The sequence below is a fragment of the Ochotona princeps genome, chromosome 21 (assembly GCF_030435755.1).
Source record: "Ochotona princeps isolate mOchPri1 chromosome 21, mOchPri1.hap1, whole genome shotgun sequence".
NCBI lineage: Eukaryota > Metazoa > Chordata > Mammalia > Lagomorpha > Ochotonidae > Ochotona > Ochotona princeps.
The window spans coordinates 41223021-41246873 of record NC_080852.1 but is presented as its reverse complement, the minus strand read 5'-3'; the positions used below and the strand labels follow the sequence as shown (position 1 = coordinate 41246873).

The following is a 23853-nucleotide window of genomic DNA, read 5'->3' as shown; positions in this document are numbered from 1 at the left end:
TCGATCCTTCAAATATTCTTCTTTCACTTCACTGCTGTCTCTCCACTCTTACTGGAACCCGAAGTTAGGGACACAGTGTCACTTTATCAGTAAGTGGCTCAGCATACATGCCCTAAAGCCAAGAATATTCTCTTATCTCACGCCAGGATATTTACAAAATCAGGGCAATTCATATGGATAAATACTATTACATAGTTAACATGCTCTGGCTTGGATTTTTCCTGGATTTTTTTTTTTTTTTTTTTTTTTGTAGCCTGCATTTCCAAGAAGAGTGATCAGTTATTTTTCACAGTGCTCCTCTACGCGGTCTGGTCATACTCCTTCATGATTAGATTCAAGAATCGCAGGAGAGCAGTGTGGCGTTCTTACAGCGCATCATGCCAGAAGGCACCCCGCATAGAAGAGCCCACCAGCTGACCGTGCACCTGGCTAAAGGGAGTGACTTCTCCCTGCAAACTTGTTCTTTTCCCCTTGTAATCTCTACATTTTGTGTCAACTGGGGAGAAGGGCTTTGAGACCATGTCAATCCTCTGTGATTCCTCAAACTTCCACCCATGCATTTCCACTGAATCCTGCACCAGGGTTGGTTGTTTTTATGACGATTTGCTTCAGGACAAGTCATGATTGAGCACGCCGGCACAGTGCTGTATCACTCTGTGTGAGCATTCTGGTTGGCCAGTTCTGCTTTCCTCTTCTGCTTTCTCTTCCCCCTCTACCCAGAAACATAGCAGCTCTGGAATTTAAACATTAAGTTTTTAAAATGAGATGAAAGGAAGTGACTTTATTTTGCCTAAATAAAAAAAAGTTGAAAAGCAGTAATAACCATATTGGCATGAGAGAAGATGCCAACTTCTTTGCATATTTTCAACAAATTTTATTTTTCAATAAAATGGGTCTGCAAAGTTGGACTCCTGAACAAGGAAGCTGACGCGCTGAGGATGCGAATGCTGGGTTCAAACCCTCACTCCATGGCTACGCTCTCAGCAATGTGGGCTCTGGAACCAAACGGTCTGAGCTTAAGTACAAGCTCCGCCACTCACCAACTCGGAGCTTGGACAGGAACCAGCCCACTTCAAGTTTTTCCCTCAAATGCAACACACATTTCCACAAAAGAAATGCGTATAAATGCTGGAAATACACTGCATGTAAAGTCAACACGGGTGTGCGCTCGTAGTCCCCGCACTTAGCCAGCATTTGCTGAATGTGACCTAACTTAGGGGTGCTGCCTTAGCCGCAGAGATGGGGTCATGAGCAGGGCTTTGTTCACGAAGAGCCTGTTGCTAACAGTGAAAACATCTACATATACACATACATGATGCTAAAGGGAAATCGTCTGTGCACAAACTGCAGGGACAGACGCTGCAGAGAGGGAAACCCATATGCAAACAAAGTTTATTGAAAATAATACGATTTCAAAGAGGATATTGATCATTTTGTCATTGATGCTTTTAAAAATATTTATTTAGGTTTTATTGGAAAGTCAGATGTACAGAGGAGAGAAAAGAGCAAGGTCTTCCATCTGACGATTCACTCCCCAATGGCCACAGCGGCCGGAGCTGGGCTGATCCGAAGCCAGGAACCAGGAGCCTCTTCTGGGTCTCCCACGTGGGTGCAGGGTCCCAAGGTTTTGGGTCATTCTCGACTGCTTTCCCAGGCCACAAGCAGGGAGCTGGATGGGGGGGGGGCAGCCAGGATTAGAACTGGTGCCCAAACGGGATCCTGGCACATGCAAGGCAAGGACTTCAACGTCTAGGCTATCACGCCAGGCCTTATCATTGATTCTTTAAGAAAGGTAGAATTTTCCCACTGTGGAAAAGCAAAGATAAAATCCAAGCTGATAGAACAGTGAAGCCAAAATACAGAGGTATGGAAGGAAATGATGTGTTCTCCGAAATGCAAACAGTCTGATGGGAGTGCAGCTGTATTTTGAGGTAGAGTGGGTAGAAAGCAGACAGGCTCATCCTCCAAGCAGTGCCCTATCAACTCACAGGCTGATTGAGTCAACTGCTGTGTGTTAGGCACTACCTGGGACACCCGGGCACGGGCACCTGCTGTGTGTTAGGCGCTACCTGGGGCACCCGGGCACGGGCACCTGCTGTGTGTTAGGCGCTACCTGGGACACTCGGGCACGGGCACCTGCTGTGTGTTAGGCGCTACCTGGGGCACCCGGGCACGGGCACCTGCTGTGTGTTAGGCGCTACCTGGGGCACCCGGGCACGGGCACCTGCTGTGTGTTAGGCACTACCCGGGACACCCCGGCACGGGCACCTGCTGTGTGTTAGGCACTACCCGGGGCACCCGGGCACAGGCACCTGCTGTGTGTTAGGTGCTACCCAGGGCACCCGGGCACGGGCACCTGCTGTGTGTTAGGCACTACCTGGGGCACCCAGGCACAGACACCTGCTGTATGTTAATTGGTACCTGGGACACCCAGGCACAAGTACCTGCTGTATGTTAGGTACTACCTGGGGCACCCGGGCACGGGCACCTGCTGTGTGTTAGGTACTACCTGGGGCACCAGGGCACAGAACACAAGACGGGTAATAGGACATATACACTGTCTCTCCTCATGGAATGTATCTTCTAGAAGCATTAGCTACAGGGATGCCATCAGAAATTTTGTCTATTTGAGATTTTACTTGCAAGTTTCCTAACAGGACACAGGCAAAACATGGAGCTCATCTTACAAAAAACATCAGTTTAATAGGATTATTTGAGGCTGTTAAGCCACTAGGCTCGTGTAGGGAGAGGGACTTTAGGAGGGTCTACAGGCCATCACTCCTCCAAAGATACTGAATTTTAAGTACAAAACCCAAGAAGAATCAGCCAGTACCCAATCTAAGGAGTGATTGTATCTTGCAAAGTAAATCTTGCCGAGTAAAGATGAACCTCACAGCCTGAATGGTAATTATAATAATTAAAACTTCCCTAATGCAAGTATGCATGGATTCAAAACAATATCGTAATAAAATAGACATCTTTCAATTCCATTTTCCATTAACTTTAAAGTCTCCTGATACTCCCTACCACTCAAGGTTCCTAACCTGGGTTATTTTCCTTGTTCCTCACCACAATTTCATGGAATAGGTCAACTCTTAGATAAGATGGAAAACAGAAATGGGCTTAGTGACCTGCCCAATGTCACACAGTGAGAGGGGCCATGGGAGAGGAGTCCAGTGTTCTGATTCTAAGACTGAGATCTCCCCCAGCGATCTCAAGGCTGTCTACAGGAATGGGTCAGCTGACCGTGACACCTGGGAATGCAGTACGCACATGGGATTGTTCTCAGCTGACAGCCATCACGGCAACGCCAGCTCTTATGGGGCATGAGTCAGCCTTCCCCTCACCCTGAAGGAACTTCTGACTTAACAGCACTTCGGTCACAATGAGGACATAGAAGCAAAGGAACGAGCAGCGTTGTGAGGCAGTCCGCGCTCCACTCAGCTGAATGATCATTCTTTCCCTCCAATACCCCTTTACCCAATGCCCCAGCACCTCTTTCCACTGCCATACCCGGGCCTCACCACTTCAGGAAAAGGACACTCGAGCGATGGTCTCATGGGATCACAGGCCCTGAAGGTAAGCAGAGAGCTGGCACTACCCCTGCCTGCTGCACATGACGAGGGGCTACAGCCCAGAGCTCCATTCCTTCACTGTCCTGTGCTGCTTTTGCGTGGTGGTTTTGAGCAATAGCTCTGAAGGACATTCTGTGATCTCGCACCTGGCAGTCTTGTACAGCCTTCCCTCGCCCAGCGTGCTTCTTCCTCTCCCGCTGGCCACAGCTCCAAGGGGACAGTCCCCCTAACGGCCGCAGCTCCAAGGGGACAGTCCTGCTAACGGCCACAGCTCCAAGGGGACAGTCCCCCTAACGGCCACAGCTCCAAGGGGACAGTCCCGCTAACGGCCACAGCTCCAAGGGGACAGTCCCCCTAACGGCCGCAGCTCCAAGGGGACAGTCCCGCTAACGGCCACAGCTCCAAGAGGACAGTCCCCCTAACGGCCACAGCTCCAAGGGGACAGTCCCCCTAACGACCGCAGCTCCAAGGGGACAGTCCCCCTAACGGCCGCAGCTCCAAGGGGACAGTCCCGCTAACGGCCACAGCTCCAAGGGGACAATCCCGCTAACGGCCCTTCCTTTTTTCACCACAGCAAGCTGTAGGAAGTGGCAGAGACAGACACTAAGCTGGTAGTAAACTTAACACTGCAAGTTCGTAAAATATGCTTTACTATTCTCAGGCAGTGGGGAGTTTTCCTTCTCGCTGGTCAGAATTCTCACAGGGATTTAACATTTCCTAAAAGCACCTCACACTCTCCCAACAGCTTTACCATAAAACACAGGCCCTAGGATTATCACCTTCACTCCCTTCATCATGACCTTTCAGTCACCTGGCATTGACTTTGTTCTTGTGACCAGAATGATGCTAACAGAAACCCGTAACTGAATGGATGTGTGTGGCACGATGTTTCCTTAGGGTTAAAATCTAAGTTGTCTTTACTTTGGTAATTTGTGTTCCTGATGCTGAGCTGATGATCTCATAGCCTACTGTTCTACCAAAAGCCTGACATTTCAAGGGGCCAAAAATTTGTCTTTGATGCTACCTTGATGTATTGCACCGTAAGTAACCATTGTCAGAAGCAACAGAAAACCATCACTTACACACACCCATCTCCAAAAGGTCCCAGCTCACTCCAAAAGACCGAGTGACAGCCTGTGCCCTCAGACAAGCTCAGGGACAGCTGTAGGATGCATCCTGAAGAACACTCCCCTGTAAATCCCAAGGAGGAGCCGGGCTGCCCTCAGTGCCTGCCTGGCAGAACACTGCCAACAGTGCGCTAATCATGGGCTTGGGGGTGGGCAGCGGGAGAGAGTCGGCTGCAGCCCTGCTCACTGCTGGGGGGCTTTTACCTACAATGGATCCTGGGATCCTCCACTGGACTGCTAAGAAAAACTGCAGTGAAATCTCAGTGCACAACATGAATCTGAAATGCAGAACAAAATCAGCTAGGCGGAAATCATGAATCACAGGGATCGGCTCATTTCCCGGCTGCTTAACGACACAAATGGAAGTTCTGACAGTACTGTTGGGTGCTGGCCATGATCAACTCTACTGAGATGAGAGGCTGGAAGGACAAACAGGACTGCAATGAGGGTGGTCAACAGGCAAAGGTGCCGCTCAAGAGCAACAGCCTCTAATGTTCCACAGCACTCAGGCAATGAGCATGATGACAATTCACTGCATTTTTCAAAATAACTAGTAGAGAAGATTTTGAATATTCTTAGCACAAAGAAATATAAAGTATTTAAGGTGACAGATAAGCCAATTACCCTAATTTTGTTACTATAGATTGCATGGATGCATTAAAATATTGTACTATATCATATAAATACAATTATGTATCAATTACATTTTTAAAAAATCTATTGTAATGAAAACTCAAGAACTGTCTGTGGGGCCGGCCTTGGCACAGCAGTGTAAACCATGACCTGTAATGCTGGCATCCCAAAAGAGTGCCAATTTGAGACCCAGCTGCTCTACTTAGGATGCAGCTTCCTGCTAATGTGCCCAGGGAAAACAGTGGGGCCTTGGTCACGGCAGACCAATATGGAGTTCCAGGCTCCTGGCTTCAGCCTAGCCCAGCCCCAACCATTGCAGCCATTTAAGGATGGAGGATTCCTTCTCTCCCTCTCTCTGTTTCTGTAACTCTGTCTTTCAAATAAATATCTTTCCTTAAGAAAAGAACTGTCTGAAATTAGAGAGTGAGTTTTCTAAAATCCTTTTCCAGGTTCTGAAACTATCATAAATTCCCTCGCTGCTGGTAGCGAATGGCAAGGTTTCACTGCCCGTTACATTAGTGTCTAGGTATGTTTTCTGATTGGACTGGCTGCCCAGCTGGCATCTGTGTCCCCTTCAGCCTGAGACAGGCAGCTGCAGAGGGCACAGAGGAGCAGGCTGTGGGAACGAGGTCAGTTCAGATCCGGCAACCTTGAGCTACTGACCCTGTCTCCTGGGCCTTTCTACTCCACTTTCATGTACTGTATCAGAGGAGAGGGTGTGGTGGCTTAGAGTCAGGAGACCTCCACTCCGGCTCCTGTAAGCCCCTAGTTACCATGTGACTCGGCCAGTGTTCGGCTGTCTTATCCCTGCATTCACTAAATCAGGAGGGCTGGAGAAGCTACTCTCCAAAAATCTATGATTCAATGAAATATAATGACTCATGTAAAATTAGAGAGATAATTCCTTCAATCAAGTCATATTGCCTCAATCCAAATTATTTTTGGTTTCCAAGTTCAAACATAATTACAAAGAAATGAAGGGCACCGAAATGAACTGCCACTCGATGCTGGCGGGCATCACAGGCAGCTCATCTCATTCCTTCAAGGCACACGTTGACCTTCAGCAATTAGCATCTCCACAGAGGGGCAAGCGACCGGAAGCCTTCTGGCAGAAGGGAGTCGTGAGGTATCAGAGTAGCACCTAACAGATATTTTATCACAATAAACGGGCCTCCTCTCTAGCCACTGCAATAATGGGTTCCCCACAATAATTAGAGATGACTCAAGGTCTGATGTGCTCTGGCTGAGCCCAATACTTAGTCCAATTTTGGTAGGTTTAGGTAAAAAACAGTATCAACAGCAACGATGACCTCTTTATGTTTTGGTGGGCAGTGACAGCACTGCGGGCCCAGAAGGAAAGCACTGACCTTGGCATCTGCAGGTCCCGGTCGGGCTGGGCACCTGATCATGTCACAGGACCAAGTCTAACCCAAGCACTGTGGTTCAGTGACACAGCATGATGACCAGCGTGGTCCAGGGTGCCCACTGTCGACGAGCAGGCAGTAACAGAATCAGCTGTCACCCCCTGTCCCCCAACATGCCCTGCAGAATAATGAGGGTGAGAGTGGTTGGTTGCTTGCAACACTGGCTGGTAAAGGCAAGGCTACCAACTGCAGACATCAGCTTCTTGTCTGAAATCCCACGAGACATCAGAGGGCTGTCACAGAGAGCAAGCTAGAAATCCCAGGCCCTCCTCTTGAGTCAGAGGCAGTGAAGAATCATAGTTAAGCTCATTGACTTTGGAATCACACTGGCCTATCTTTGATAATGGTTTTGTTGCCTATTAGCACTGTGACTCTAAGTTACTTTACTGATCAGAGGGCCTCATGTTACTCGTCTGAAAATTGGACCAGTCGTGTGCCTACCTCACAGTGGTGATGTGAGCACTGGATGAGACCACAAATGTACAAGCCTAAATAAAGCACCCAGCTGTCAGTGAAATAAATGACTGCTGTTGTTACCAGCAAGAGAAAAGACTTGCCCAAATCCATACATCTAATTAATGGCAAAGCTGGATCTAAAATTGAGTCTCTTAACTTCAAGCTCAGAGTTAGAAGTGAATCATGATGAAATTTAACAGCACACAAGTCAATTATATTGAAACTATCACAGAAAAAAAAGACATAGGCTTTCCCCCCAAATTGCTTTCTGGAGCCTCAGGAATCCCATGTCACGCCAGGATCCGCGGACTCTCCTGAGAGGTTTCAGTGCAGCCTGGTCATATCCCAACCCACCGGCTGGAGAACACAACCGACTCAGCCAACACGAGCCGAGACCTTGGGGGAGGGCGGGCTGCCTCCTCCCTGGCCAGTGTTTGCTGAGTCCTCTCGGCATATCCAGGACTGCGAGGACTTGAAAACAGAACACCCATTCCTGAGTGTGGCCCCTTCCTCTCGCTGGCAGGTGAGTCAGCTGCAAGGAGACGGAAGTGCCGGTCATGCTCTGGGTGACCGCGGGCAGGCTGGCTGGGGTACAGGTGCAGAAGGAGAAGGTGGAGGGCAGGGGGCTCGCGGAGAAGAGCCGAGCTTGAGCAGACGTGCTGGGGGGCAGGAAGAGAGGAGTAGGCACAAGGCAGCCAAGTGGGCACTCCGCACTGACTGCGCAGCCTGCCTGTGGTGAGTGCACAGAGCACAGCTTGCAGGCCCCCATCTATTCAGGAGGCTCATGGGGCACCCGCTCTACCTCGGTCCTCAAGGTCTTCCATGCACTGGCCACAACCCCTATTTAGCCTTTCTGCATTCTCTAAGCATTCCTCAGACTCTTCTCTGACCACTCTCCTCTGCAAAACCTTCCTGAAAGGTTCCAACCGGTGTTCATTTCTGTGAAACTCTCCTCTCTCTTGCCTGGCTGAATTTCATGGGCTGTAAGCCCTTATTCATTCACGACTAGCCAGTTCTGGCACTGGCAATATAAAGTACTTTCATGAAGGAATTTTACAAGCATTGTATCACAACAGAATCCTCTTCCTGGAGCCTGCCGCATGTCAGATGGACTGTGAACTCCTAGCCCCATGTTGGAGGACCAGCAGAAACAACAGTAATGACACCACCCTCTCTGGGCATAAGCAACTTAGCAGCACAAGCTGGCTCAGTATTTACCACAAGTTAATGGGCATCTGTGGCATTCTCATTTTGTGGATCAGAAACATGAGTTTCCCAGAGAGCCACAGAGCTAGTAAGAGGCAGAGCCAAAACTGGAACTCTGAAGCCTGTGCCATATCCCCCTGCACTCCCAAGCAGCCGGGTCCCCTCTGATGGCACCTGCTGCCTTGGACAGCATGGACTTTTGTCTAAGCTTCAAGCTCCCTGGGGCAGAGGAACTGGCATTATTCACCTGCAGAGGGTGCTGCAACAAGTTCATGGAACGGAATTAAAAGTTAAGCTTTCTATAGCGCAAAACATTTTTGAAATTACATGTAAAGAAGTCTTTAAAAGGTTATAAAAGTATTATGAAAAGCCTATATGGAGCTGTTACACCAAAATAAGTGTATGCATAGTAATTAATACATAGATAACATTTGTATAGTAACGGCAACTTACAAAGTGCTTGACAAGACTAGTGCATGAAATGCTTTAAAAAATTGTTTGGGAGAAAGAAATAGACAGAGTTTCCACCTTCTGGTTCACTCCTTAAGTTCCCTCAACAGCTGGGAGAAGCCCAAGCAGAAGCCAGGAGCTGGGGATTTGGTCCAGGTTTCCCACATCGGGAGAAGGAAGCCCGTGACTCAAGCCATCACTGCTGCCTCCCTGGCTCCGCATGAGGGGGAAGCTACGACCAGCAGCCAGAGCTGGGCATCAAAACCGGGTGCTGCAGGGTGGGACCTGAGTGCCTTACCCTGCCCCTAGTGCGTGGACTCTCACTACACCCCTGGAAAGCTAAGGCTGCCAACCCGCATTTCTCCAGTTGGACAGCAGTGGCCACGCGTCACATAAGCACCTACTCCTCTCATCCCTACAGGAGCTCCCCGGTGGGTCAGATCTCCGGCTACCCACAGGGTAGCCCCCATCTCCAGACAGATATTCCTGGGATTACTTCCCAAGGAAATTACTCTTACTCCATTCCCTTTCAGAGTTTGCTTCCCAGGGAAACCAAGATGAAGGCATTCCTGCAACACTCTAGAAGGAATGCAATAATCAGGAACTTTAAACTGTGTGATTTAGATTTTCAATTTCTTAAACAAAAAGCAGAATGAGCTATTATAGAGAGGAGAATCATTTAATAGCCTGCAGCCGGTTAAATTCATTGCAAGTCAAGCCCAAGCATTAAGGGGATCCAGTAGTAAATTGACAGTTGCCTTGGAATCTATAGCAGAATTGGTTAGAAAGGTCTAGAGAAAGGTTTTTCTGCTTTGCATTTCTCTCTGGTTATTTCCATTCCAGACAGCAATGCTCTGACCCGTCTCCTCTGCTCTTGATCACAGCTGAAGGCAATTCAGAAACCCTGGGTCAAACTGAAACCCAATTCTGTATCAAGCAGCAGGGCGCTTCCTCAGTGTCTACAAGCCGTAACACGGCCAAGAATTTTGATGTAGTCAAGGAATATTAACAGAAACAAATGAAAACACTTTAATTTGATGAAGACATGTCCAAGGAAACAGAACTACAACTTCATATACACAAATGCACACACAGCAATGCACAAAGCCCGTACAATAACCAATGTGATTTTGACTGGTGGGGTTTTTGGTCTAGGGAATTATACAAATCCAGTGCTAGCTTCATTATGCTTACAACATCTCTGGCCTTCTCCCCGGAGGCAAGAAATGGAACACAGAAATTTTAAGTCAGTGGCAGAGTTGGGCTGGTACTGTAACAGCCAGATCATGAATAATATTTTAAATCTGGGAAAGCATACTCCTTAAAATATTCACTTGGTGAATGAGAAAGTACTTTCATATCTTTAAAAATGCCATATAAGTACAAATGCTTCTGCTTGATATGGTTTTTTGAAGTTATCTGTCCAACACAGAGGTGGGAGTGTGTTAGGAGGTCTGGTGAAGACGTGGATGATGACGAAACCTACGTTAGAGACACAGTCTGGCCCAGAGGTGAGAAGTGGGGCTGAGTGGAAGAACTTTTCTCAGAAAGTGCCAGGGACTTGGAGCTAATTCTGTCAAGTCAAATGCCAGAACTACCTGGAGAGTGCATAATCTGGGAGTGAGTGTGGCCTAGAAGGGAAATAGTGGGCACCTCCTTCGGGGCTACCACTCTCAGTGGACAGCACGAACACCAGGACAGGGACAGGGGCAGTCGTACAGAAGGGCCCCTGCCAGTAGGTGTGTGGGCTGGATAGTAGGTTGGTTGGGTTGAGCTGGGCTTCAATGCCCATCAACACGTGCGAGAGCTAAACAGGATGTGGGACAGACCTGACAAGCCTGCGGTGCGTACTGGCAAGCATGGGAACCAGGGTAGGGAGCAGAACTGGTGGGGGTTATGGGGAGTCGCCCCAACTAGGCTGTAGCTCCGACCGGTTTGCGTGAGGACCGAGTATGAAGTGGGCAGGATCGAACTGGACTACAACACCCTTTGGTTCACGAGGAAGGCAGGGCTGGAAACAGAACGAACCCAGCAATCCCAACGACCAGCACAAGCATAAGCTGACTGGTGTGATGGACGGTGTCGGACTCTGTACTAGCAAACCCGCGTAAGAATCAGGCCTGGGATCATCTCAGATGAAGTTTCTTTGGAGATCCCTCCAACTGAACTGCTGATCTTAGAACCCCAACCATGAAGAGCCAGTGGATTCTGAATAGGGTTCATTGCTATTGGAACTGAGAGATTGGCAGCAATCCAGAACTGATGAACTATCAAAACTGCATGAGCAGGACCCTCAGAGCGCACCTCCCGCTGGGGATCTGGGATGGGTGGGAGGAAAAAAATAAAAAAAGAAAAAGAAAGAGAAAGAAAGTGCCAGGGACAGCTCGGCACAGGTGAGTGGGCCACGCTGGGCTTCTGAATGTTTGCTAGGGCAGCAGGGACCACTGTCCTGAGGGTTATCTGCACCAGCAATGGCCTCACTTACCCTCAGGTACCACTGGGTGATGTGCTGATCAAAGACACTGCTACCCCCAGGCAGGGTCAGAGAAAAGGGGTGACAGGCAGAATCAGGGTCACCAACAGGAGTGTGTTGGACGGATGGCTGAGTTCTGAAGGTCTTTTTGCTGCTGACATTCCCTGGTGCCACAAACTAAATTCCCAATTCGAGGGAAGTTAGAAAAAAAAAAGTGGAGGACTTGGGAGTCTAGAAAAGTGGAGGTAGAAGAGTAATTTGTTTTTCTCTCTGCATTCTTAGGGGAGCAAAGCGAAGGTAAGGGAACTCTGACCCGCTCAAATAAAGGACGCAGCAATTCAGGAGCTCAGCTGTGCTCGCCCAGCACTGTTTATAATGGGCCTGTCATGGGCAAAGCTAAGCCCGTGCTTGGACAAGTCCTGCTGAACCCTTGGGCACATCTGTTAATTCCTCTCACTCAATTACCCTAAGCTGATCAGGTTAAATAAGTGTGACCCAAAGCTCTTTCTCATCTAAAGTGAGGGCACTCTGTCCTCCACATCCTATAGAGACCTGGGAGACAGGGGGCAACACTGTAACAGTGCAACTAAAAGCTACTCTCATTTAAAGAGGAAGTTCCAACAGAGTTACAGCGTTTCAAATAAAACCTATATGGTTTTCTAATCTTACGGTTTGTTAAACTTAGGCCTCTCATAGGAAGGCAACTGGGTAAGTTAATCACTTTCTTCATACCAATGGTGAGACTATGGTTCATTCTCAGTAAACGACAATAAGCAGTTCTTCGGGTTCCAAAACAGCTACACGCATGGAAACGCCACTCACTGCAGAGCGGAAAGGGCACTGTTTCCTTGGTCCCGATGCCATTTCAACCAGAGACGTCACTGCTGGTCCCAGTTGCTGCATTTCTGTTCCCATTGGCTTCCGCGCAAGCTCTCTGCACCGCTGATTTCCCCAGAAGTTTTCAAGGGAGTCCTGCAGGCTTGCTGGTAATTGCCAGGACAAGTCCTCTGTTGTCGCTCTGCTTTGTGGGTGCTCTTTTCCACAGTGAAGGTCTATTGAATCCACTAACCAGCAATACAGGAATGCCCTCCAAGTTTATATTTGAAGTCTTATGTTAAAGTGAGTCCTCTTTTGCAACTTAGGATTTTTAAGTAGTTTCCTCAAGGAAAGAGTTTTGTGGATTTTTTTTTTAAGTTAGAAGTTTGCAATTTTAAGTGAAAGACTTACAGGGTAAATGTTAAGGAGACCAGATACTACGGTCTGAATGTGCTCCCCAAATTCAGGTGTTGGAACGGTGAGCTCCAGTGTCCTGACACAGAGCCTCGTGAACAGATCCATTTCATTGTAACAGGGCTGGCAGAGGGAGCCTGGGCCCTGCTGCCTTCAGCCACCTGGGCATCCATCACTCCACAGCATGCAGCTTTCAAGGCAACCATATTTAGAATCAGAATGCAGCCTTTGCCAGGTGTGGTGCCAGACCATGGACTTGGCAGCCTCCAGGCTGTGGTATGGATGAGAACACAATGATTCTAATCCAAAACCTCCCACTCACAGACCACAAGTCACTGGGTAAGGCATTGAGTCACTTCAGTCACAAAATCTCTCACTGCAAGACAAGGAAAGCAATTGGGATGGGTGTGCTTCAAAGTATACTCTAACTGTAAATCCATTATAAAGTTGTGAAAGGTAGTATTGAGCTACATTTTTTAACTAAGAAAAATACTTTACGACGGACCCTAATGAAATGTTGACATGAGGAATCATCAACTGTCTCCTGGGCTTGAAGGCGTTTTGTGAGTAACTGGCTTTGATCCATGGACAGTGAGTCCAGGGAAAAGGGACAGTTTGAGGTTGGATAAAAACAACAATTTCTTTTACTCATCTTGGTTACCAACCCTCTGACTTACTGGAAGGTGCTTCATTCACGTTGGATAAAAGGCAATCAGAATAAAAGGCAATCATTCGGGGACAAAGATAACCCACCCATTACATAAAACATGGGGTGCTTTGGAAAAGAATGCCCAGTCAAAACCGAGGGACCTATCCCCCACCCCAAAGTCCCTTATGGTCAGATATGCATTAGAAAGGGGTGGTCCCCAAAATAGGTGCTTCCCAAACCAACAAAGGCAACTCAGGCAACTCTGGAGATTCATGAAGAACAAACTGATGGAAGGAAGGCATCCAGCCAAGAAATGAGGTGAAACAGTGGTGGTGACTGAAGAGACCTCCCCTTCCATCTTTGTGGAGGACACACAAGCTCCTGGTCCCCAACCAGCTCGAGAATTCTATGATCCTGTGGCTCTAGTGCATTTTTAGCTTACTTAATAGATAAAAGGATAAAATTCTTTGCAACCAATGCCTATTAGCAATAAATCCCTTGTTTGCTCAGACGTATACATCTTTGCTGGGATTTCTTTGTGGCCATAAATTACTAGAATAACAAGACAAGAGACTAAGGCACATGCATTGATATTCTTGGTTTTCAGGTCATTGTGTAAAGTGGAAGGTACAGGGAAGAATCATTGATCCACGCTGACCTATCATGTTTACCGACTCCAATGATCGCTTCTGCTCTATTTTTATCCATTGTACTAAAAATCTAGTGGGTATGGGTGGTTTTTTTCCTTAATTAGCTGGAAATGCAGTCAGAACAAAAGCTCATGTTACAATAAGCTTGCTTCAATCAAGTGGACAGTTGTCCTTTGGACATTAACTAACATGAAATCTAGTCCAGTTTTTCTGCACTTGGGCCTAATGAAGCAACACGGTTTCCGTTTTTTAGTTATTTTTTTTCCTTGGGTGTTTCTCCATTTTGCTCATTTATTTCTAAGGCTAAATTGATTATTAAGAAGTATTTTAACAGTTACAAAGAACGTATATTTCCTAGTCACTCCTCAAATGTGCATGACAGAACAGCCAGGGCTGGCCAGACTGAAGCCAGGAGCCAGGGACTCTGTCTGCTCCTCCCACACAGGCAGGCTTATCTGCTGCATCAGAAAGAGGAGGTGGGACTCCAGGCCAAGCACTCTGATCTGCAATGCCAGGCTGTGCTCCACACCTGCCCTAATGTTTCAGTAGATTGTCTCTATAAATAGTTAACAATAAATGTGCTGCATAATCAGTGGATTATTATGAAGAATAAATGAGGAATAACATGCAACAGACTTACCGTAAAGTCAGCCTGAAGCCCTATTTCCTTGCCTCTAAAAAGACTCCATCGTAAGGTAGCATTACCGTGTGTACCTCAAAGGAAAATATTCTAGCAATTAATTGTAACACACCATCAGCCATTAGATCGTCCCTTTGACAGAGAAGTAAAATTGTGGTGGGGTGGGGAACATACCCTAGCATCAACAAAACATAATAGTCTAAAATAAATAATAGTAAAAAATAAGGGAGAGAAAGTAAAGGAAAACAGAAATCCTCATCGCTTGGCTTTCCAGGGGTCCCAGAGCTGCGTGTGAGTTTTTCTTTGACTCACAAGCTCCCACCTGTAATGCTCCTAGTGGGAAACACCAATGAAGGCATCAGTCAGAGGGAACCACTAGGGAGACCACAGCCTGAGGTCACAGGGAATGCCAATACACCTGTGGGGACACTTGGGCATCCCTGCAGATCACGGTGCTCTGTCCTAGTCTCCTGTCCCACTCCCTGCACATGTCTGCGACACGGATGTTGGTTAGGCCGTGTCGCCTTCGAGGGCCCCTGGCAGGGAGTCCTGAGTTGTTCTTAGGGGATGTGAGTGTCCTCTCCAGGCTAATGCCAGGGCCGGAGGGGCCGGAGGGGCAGGATGGCGGGCACTGTAACCACACTGCTAACTTTGATGGGAAAGTGGGTGACACTAGTTCTAAGGGACAAAGGCAAAAGCAGCATTGGAAATGCCAATTTAGACAGGAAACAGAAAGCAAGTGACACAAAAGTGTGTAGCTTTCATCTGTTTTAGAAAACTTTCCCCAGCACTAGCAAATGGTGAGGGAGAAGAGGTTGAGAAAGACCTGAGGAAGAACGCAAAGGAGTTGAGAAAACCAATACAGTCACAGCAACTCTGGAGGACACTCAGCAACTGTGGAAGGAAATGAGACTTTTCCACCTTGCCAGTCAGCACGTCAACCTTAAACAGACCCCATGGTCAAGCAGACTAGCATTCCAATTGAAGCTAGATTTAGAATGTTAGAAACGTTGGGAGCCACCTAACACAGTGCTTCCCACTCCCAGCTGTTCCTGAGAACCACCTGGAATGCTTTATAAACTTATCAACATTTATGTCCTCGTCCCATGGATTTTGATTTGCTCATCTTTGGATGAGTCGCAGGCAGTTTGTGTCTGTGACAAGCTTTCTTTTAGGTGATCCTAATATCTACCTAGAGTTGAGAACTGGGAATCTAATCCAACCTCTCCACTTTCCTGCGGCCCAAAGAGGTACAGTGACTGACGCATGAACACACAGTCAAAACCTTCATCAGATCCACATGCTGCTTATCCAGTCATCAATCTCAATCCGCCTTTTCTATGCGGCTGTGTTCTATATCATGTTCTTGCCTCATGGGGGTGAAGTGTATGCCCCAGCCCTTTGCCTGGGGACTTGACCAGGCATTCCATGAATGCAAACGAGTAATGGCTTGAGATGCACCTGCACGGTTGCCTTTGTGTCTTGTGCTCCTGCTTTTTGCCATGGTAACAGCAGCTGTCCAGGGAGAATAACAAGATCATGGCACAGACTTGGGCCAAGCAAAGCCCAGTTATCCTAGACCTATGAACCAGAAGTACACACCCATGGTAAGTCACTATGAACTACAGGCCATGAGGAGAGTGATATGCAGAATTACTGCAGCATCATGGGATCAAGCCTGACTCCAGCCCAGGCTTTCGAATGTGGCTCACTTCCTCGCTACAGCTGGCCTTCTCTACACCAGCTGTCAAGTACAACCTGCTGATGAGTTGCCACTGCTTCACAAGCACATCCCTCCATTATGGAGCAAATCTGAACACAGGGAGACGAAGGGCTCCCTGCTTCCTCTCCGCGGGAAATACTTCTTAACCTTTTCTGTACTTTAATCACCCCTGAATAAGTAAAACCAACTTAGAATTTTTGCTACATAGAAATGTTTTGTTTTTGATCCTAACTATAGAAAATCTCTGAAATTGGTACTGTTTTAGCCCCCATTTGGGAGGCGAGGGAACAAGGCCCTCTGAGACAAACAACGTTCCCACAACCGACCACCCTCTGAGCCTGATGACACACTGCTTCAGCCCACGCTCCACTTCTCGGGTCACTATAACTCCTGCTTTGCGCTAACTTGGCACAAATGCACACCACTTCTTTAAGTGTTAATTAGCACTACACCTGAATTATTCCTTCTCTTAAACTGTCTAACATTGAACTATAAGATGTCTATTAAGTCTAGAAATATAAAAAGTATACAGGTATTTATATATATATATTATAAAATACAGATTTGCTGTTTGGTTTGGTTATGGTGTTGGTAAACCACTGAATACACCACTTAACAACATTAAGTTCATCCATCCCCTATACTTCCAGATTTATAGGCACTCTGTACCAGTTATGTCATAAATACACCAGGATTGGGGGAGTCAGAAGAGCAATCTGACACAAGCACTGTCCTTTAGCAATTGTGGAATGTTGTCTCAACATTTCACTATTTTTAAACTCAATTTTTTAGTGCAATTGATAGACACAAAGGGAGAGAAGATGCCGGTGGGAATCAACAACACTGCAGCCTCTTGATTTGGGGAGGAAAATGTTCTTACCTCGTTCTTATGTAGAAGGCAACATCGGCCGCTGCAGAGTGCTGACCCCAGGTGCATACGGCTGACCGCCTGAGCAGCCAGTGTCTGCCATGGGAGTCTCCAGGAGCCTGGAACCAGCAGTTGGTGCTTGGCTTTACTGTTTGACATCTGAACCTTTCTCCAAGGTTGGGTGCTTAAGCAGAAACCAGACTGGCTCCCGTAATAGGAGGCTAGCATTTCCAGCTGCTCGTGTTTTGGGCTTACCTTCCTACCAGGGAACTGGGATGTGGCCTAGACTCTGCCAGTCATGCCAAGGGAGTTCTTCCTTTTCTTGTGAGGAAGGTGCAAGCTCTCTTTCATGCCAGCACACTTCTGTTCACTGCCACGGACTAGAACTGAGGTGCACGGCTAGTCACAGCTGCAAGAGAAGTTGAGAATGAGTCACAAATCTTTGCAACTCCCCAAGGGATCCAGTAAAGGCATGAGAGCTTGGGGACACGTCTGTCTAACTCCTTAGCAGGGAGGTACTACTATGCTCAATTCATACATGAAGAAACAGATGTTCCCAAGGGAGATGAATTTCCTTAGGTGACATAGCTAATTAGTAGAAGCAAGCATCTGAATCCAGCATTTGTTGGACTTAACAGTCAACAATATATTCCTTGTGTCATTGTGATGACTTTAAAATACATCAGTAATGATTCTATAGCTCTTGATCCAAGAAGAGGAACTTAATTTCTCCCATCTTGAGTGTAATATGGAAGAGTTGGCTAGTTTCTAACAAACAGAGGAAAAAGGAAGCTGGGGTTCCAGATTTGTAACGTAAAAATGTAAGATGTCCAGTTAAATTTGGATTTCAGATTAGCAGTGAATATTTATTTCCAAATGTTCCAAGGGTTATACTTAAATAAAATAATCATTTTATATTTATCTGAAATTTAAATTTAACCTGGTTGGAGAGAAAGTGGTTAAGACACTGTATCAGAGCACGCTGTGTCAGAGTGCCCGGATTTCATTTCTGCCTCTGGTTCCTGACTCCAATGTCCTGCTCCTGTAAACCCTTGGAGGCAGTGGTGACAGCTCAAGTAATTGGTTTCAGTCCATCCACTGGGAAACGTGAATTGCATTGCCTGCTCTCAGCTTGAGCCCTGGGCCAGCCTTGGTCACTGCAAGCAGTTGGGGTGAGTAACAAATGGAAGGGCTGTCCCTCTATTTCTCTGCATTTTCAATTAAACACAATTAAAAAAAACATTTAACTGTTTACTTTGTATTGGATCTGGTCACGCTTGTGGAAGTAGCAGATGTGATTCTATCCACCATGTCAGAACGCATCGTGGCGCTCTCTCTCTCTCTCTCTCTCTCTCTCTCTCTCTCTCTCTCCCTCCCTCCCTCTCTCTCTCCTCTCTCTCTCTCTCTCTCTCTCTCTTTCTCTTCTCCCTCTTTCTCTCTCTTCTCATCTCCTCCCCTCTCTCTCAGCGAACTCACTCTGGAAATCAGCTGACAGGCAAGTTGAGGTTTCCAGAGACCTGTTGCCTGTGACCCTGCACTCCTCTGGTGATGGAAACCCAAGCTGACAGTCTCATCACAACCTCATCAGAGACCCTGGACCAGCACCTCCAATGAAACAGTTTCTGACCTAGAGACATGTGGAGATTGTGAACACCTGCTGCCTGAAGCTGCTAACTTGTAAACAGCAAGCAGTGACTAACACAGATGCACATCCAAGCATTCTGGCATCTTTGGTTCAAAGGAGACTTTTCTCTGAAAGGGTCACATTTCCTCTTGAATATCCCCCTAACAGTCCTCCCAAAGGCAGGTCCGATACAGCAATGATTGAACTCATCAATGGAATATTTAATGAAGAATAATTTTTATGGAAAATGCTAAGAAAAAAATGATTGCAAAGTTTCACATGTATCATATTAACTGAGCACTGAAACAAAGCAAGATTATTTCCTGTCTTCTCCAGGCAGAAATCTTGAGAACGAACCAAGGAAGGCTGTAAGACATTTTTTTTTATTAATTACATTGCATTATGTGACACAGTTTTATAGGCACTGGGATTCCTCCCACCCCTTCTCAAACCCTCCCCCCATGGTGGATTCCTCATTACCACAGTTCAAGTTCAGTTGAGACTCTTCCATTGCAAGCATATACCAAGCATAGAGTCCAGCATCTTATTGTTCAGATAAGTTCAACGGCTTCTTGGGGAGACCATCTCTGGTCTGAAGGTAGAGCCGGCAGAGTATCATCCCGATCAATTAAAAGCCCCAACATAACATCAGCCACAATTTATAACATTATAGTATTGAGTAACCAATATGTTAAAAGACAAAGAAAGAAAGAAAAGAAAGGAAAGAAAAAAATGCAAGTTCTTAACTACATCCTGTGACTTTTTCATTGACATTTCAATTTTAGTTTATATACAACCGGGTTCTATACACCTTGAAAAGGTTATAGATTATTATTCAGCTGTCTCGTGTCTATTTTCATTACAGTTGATATAACCAACGTCACACAGGTAGGTTTCCAACCAGAATGAACTGATGCTCTTTCATTGTGACACAGTTGTTGGCATCACAGTGTTCTGCTGCACGTGGCTTTCAATGCCCAAAATGCTTAATGGTGGAAATCAGAAAGTGAGACTTCTGAAATGTGACTTTTAATTTTCTTCACTTGAATTAATTGCAGCCACAGTTGGTCAACATCATTGGTGGTCAAGTGTTGACTCAACTTTTCTGCAAGCTTTGTCACAATATTTTCCTGACATTTCCCATCACAGGAAATTATCCTGGACAACAACAACAAAAGGACAAACAATGGAACAGGTCTACCACCAGGCAAAGACAGAGAGCAACACCTTGAAAAGGGGACTCCTGTCCTTCCAATGAGCAGAGTAGCACAGGGCTCCTCCACTTGCTATCCAGGTTTGCTGGTACTGAGCCAAGGCAAACCATGTCCATTATTGCCCCTGAATTATACCGCTCAGTAACCCCTAAGACTCTACGCTGGGAACCTATTTTACAGTTACCTCTAGGTTTGTAAAAAGTGTTCACATGAATGGACAATAATTATTAATAGAATGTATATGAAATGCATTTTGGATTTGGTAAGCAATGATCAAGAGTAAAAATTGAAGCCAGAGGGAACTAATACAGTAGGAAAAGTCAAAGTAACTCTGGAGTGGTTTGCAATTTGTTGATTAAAAGAGGAACCTATGGGGCCAGCGGCATGGCCTAGCGGCTATAGTCCTCGCCTTGAACGCCCCGGGATCTCATATGGGCGCTGGTTCTGATCCCGGCAGCTCCACTTCCCATCCAGCTCCCTGCTTGTGGCCTGGGAAAGCTGTCAAGGACAGCCCAAAGCCTTGGGACCCTGCACCCACGTGGGAGACCCGGAAGAGGTTCCTGGTTCCCGGCTTCGGATCAGCGCAGCACCGGCTGTTGCGATCACTTGGGGAGTGAATCATCGGACAGAAGATCTTCCTCTCTATCTCTCCTCCTCTCTGTATATCTGACTTAGTAATAAAAAAATAAATCTTTTCTTTTTAAAGAGGAACCTAGAGCACAACAGGATTCTGAACTGCTGGAAATGTGTTTTTTTCCAGAATGCATCAATCTGGATACTTCATGCCTGCTTGTCCTGGCATTAAAATCCGAAAATCCACAAGCAGAGAAAGCAAACAGCAATGAAAACTGGAGTCACAACATTCCAGTGTGTTCAGCTTCAGAAAGGTCTATGCAGGTCTTGGTGCTCACCAAGGCGCTGCAGGCAGGCGTTCGGCATGGCAGTTAAGAGCCTCTGGGACACGGCTCTCGCATCAGAGCACCTGCATTCGAGTCCTGCCTCGTTCCTGACTTCTGTTTCTAACGAAGCTCACCATGGGAGACCTGCCGCCCACCAAGAGACCCATGTTCAGTTCCCGGCTCCTGGCTTTGACCTGACATGGGCCTGGCTTTGGCAGGCATTTGGGAAGGAGAACCAGTAGACAGGAAGTCACTATCTCCACATCTCTGCTTTTCAAGTAAATGAAGGAAATAAATAAAAAGGACTCTTACATGTCAGAAAGCAGAACTTACTCATAAAATTATTTTAATATTATCCCACTAAGTGGGTTTCTAGATCCTTACTTTAAAACGTTCAGTATATGACCTAAATGCTCATTTTTCATCTTTAAACAAATGATCAGTGTTTATAGCCTTTGCCCATAACCCTGCCGACCTAAAACCATTTCACTTTGTACTTGTTCAACTCTCCATCTGGTGGAACATTACACCCTTGACTGTAGTGTAAATTTAAAGTGTTACCCTAAAATGAAAGAAAAACAGTGTAATGTTATTATAGTCTTGAACTGTACCTATGAACTATACTGAATTTATTCTCTTTTAATTAATATCACATTATCATGAGGAAAATAAAGTGTCACATGGTTAAAAATCATCATTCCTATAAAAAATCAGTACATGACCAATCTGTTGTTTCTCTCACAAATGCTGGTCAATTCATTGCAACCAAAAATAAACCAGGGGCATATTCAGATTCTCTCACCTGCTCTACTTACTAACATCACTTACTAGGCAATCTCAGAATCCAGGATCAGAAAATGGTGAACGCTTACTTACCTGGTTTCCCAAGTAAGGTGGGCAACCCAGAGCCACTGCATACCCCACTCTCAGTACTTCCCTTGAATGGTGTGTCTGCCCCAGGGTCAGGGATAGCGAAGTGAGTCCACATTGGCCTCTACCGAGTCAAACCATCATTGACGTTCCCGCCTGGAACACCACCCCTCCTAAAAATGCCGTCTGGGGGGATGCTCACCTGCAGGCGCCCTGGCTTCTCCCACTGGTGCGACTCAAATCAACTCTGCGTGGCTGAGTTGGAGTCCTGTGTGCTTGAGAACTGTCTCCAATAGGAAGCCTCCATATTGGATGGTGACCACGGAATTCCATCATCCTGTCTTCTGCTTGGAAACTGAAATGCAAGATGTACAACCAGAATTAGCAATCTGCTCAGGAAAGGAGTAAAAGTAATTGGGGAGACAAAAAAATCTGAGTCCTGCAGGAGCTGACTGGGCACTGCTCTCGGATGAATGAAGGCACGCAGAGCAGCTGGACTCTGAAAGGCACAGGGGTGTACAGCTAGCGAAATCTGCTACTGTTTCCTTACCTCCTGCAATATGCTAACAATAACATCTCTATCAATTAAAGTAAAATAAATGCACACACAGAAGAAAACATGCTAACAAAAAGAATCGTAATTTTTATTGTTTGAATTTTTGTCCTGTGTTTGACAACTACATTCACGCCAGCAGTTAGAGCGTTGATGCCTCCTTTACCCTCAGCTCCACATTATACCTTCCCCATGTATAGACTGCGTGTGTGTGTGTGTGTGTGTGTGTGTGTGTGTTGTACATCAGAAGGTTTCTGAAACTAGTTTCGCTCTTTGAAGGGTCAGACAGCTAAGAAACCAAGGCATTCGATTTAGAGGGAACCTCCTAAAAGCTACCTTTTCAGCTATTTTTATGATAACCTTCAAACGTCAACATCTTTGGCTTTTAGCAATTTCTAATTTACTTCACAAAGAAACTGAACCAAGAGAACCAAACAGCTGTCCGAAGTTCAGTTGCAATTATACATGAACAATTCAGACTGCAAGACACAGACAGCTACAAAAGCTCTCAGGTCTTGTGTCTGCTTTTCAAAGGCTGACAGTGAGAAGAGATGCTCTTCCAAGTGGGACAAGTATCTTTCTATTCTATGGTGAGATATTAATATGACTTCCAAAAATATTCTGCACTTTCTTTACTCTTTGAATTTTAACTCCAAATCCCACAAGGTAGATGAAGTCTACTGAAATTAGATCAGTGGAGGAATACATATTGACCCAGAAGCCTCCTGACCTATCTTAGTTACACACATAAACACACACATCCCACTCCATTATTCTCTACCTCTCATTCTCCTCCACCACGTGACCATATGAGAAAATATCCATAGAAACAAAAGTAGCAGCCAACTGGTTTGGAAGGCATGGTTGAACACCCTTAGTTCCTCTTGCTTCACCAGCAATTCAGTTTTTCTGTCTTCCCTCTCTCCACACCGGCTCCAAACAAGAAGCAGTACTGTGCTCATCAGCAAAGCATTCTTTTTAAAAAGATGTATTTTATTTTGATTGGAAAGTCTTATTTACTGAGAAAAGGAGAAACAGAAAGATCTTCCGCCTCTGGTTCACTCCCCAAGTGGCCCCAACAGCCGGAGCCGAACTGGGCTGAAGCCAGGAGCCAGGGGCTTCTTCTGGGTCTCCCACGCGGGTGCAGGGTCCCAAGGCTTTGGGCCGTCCTTGACTGCTTTCCCAGGTTACAGGCAGAGAGCTGGATGGGAAGTGGAGCAGCCGTGATAAGACTGGCACCCATATGGGATCTCAGTGACTGCAAGGCAAGGACTTTAGCCACTAGGCTACCACACCAGGTCCAACAAAACATTCTTTTATGAACACTGCAGATGAACCTGGCAGTGGGTGGAGGAAGAGGAACACAGTATTGAGCCTGCCTTCCTGGAAGTTCTATTCCTCCACTGGTACTTAAAATGGTCAGCTGTCCTTTACAATACTAAAACGATGCAAACAGCCTGCCTTCAGAGGCATAGGTTCATTCTGGCTCAAGGTTCAGAGGCCACACTCTGAGACGGGGTGGGGTGCACTGGTTGGTCTCTGATGACGCTGGCCTTGCTGACAGCATCACAGGACCAGGCATAGGGAGC

The 23853-nt window shown here is 46.5% G+C and overlaps 1 long non-coding RNA gene across 1 annotated transcript in view; it reads right to left on the bottom strand.

Moving 5' to 3' along the window:
* The window catches only part of LOC131482885 (uncharacterized), a 65821-nt gene extending 43852 nt beyond the window's left edge, over window positions 1-21969 (bottom strand). Inside the window, exons 1-2 of the long non-coding RNA XR_009247375.1 lie at window positions 21914-21969; window positions 17360-17513 (exon numbers count right to left, since the gene is read on the bottom strand). This is a non-coding gene — a long non-coding RNA (uncharacterized LOC131482885). The remainder of the gene's footprint in view (window positions 1-17359; window positions 17514-21913) is intronic.
* Window positions 21970-23853: the final 1884 nt, after the last annotated feature.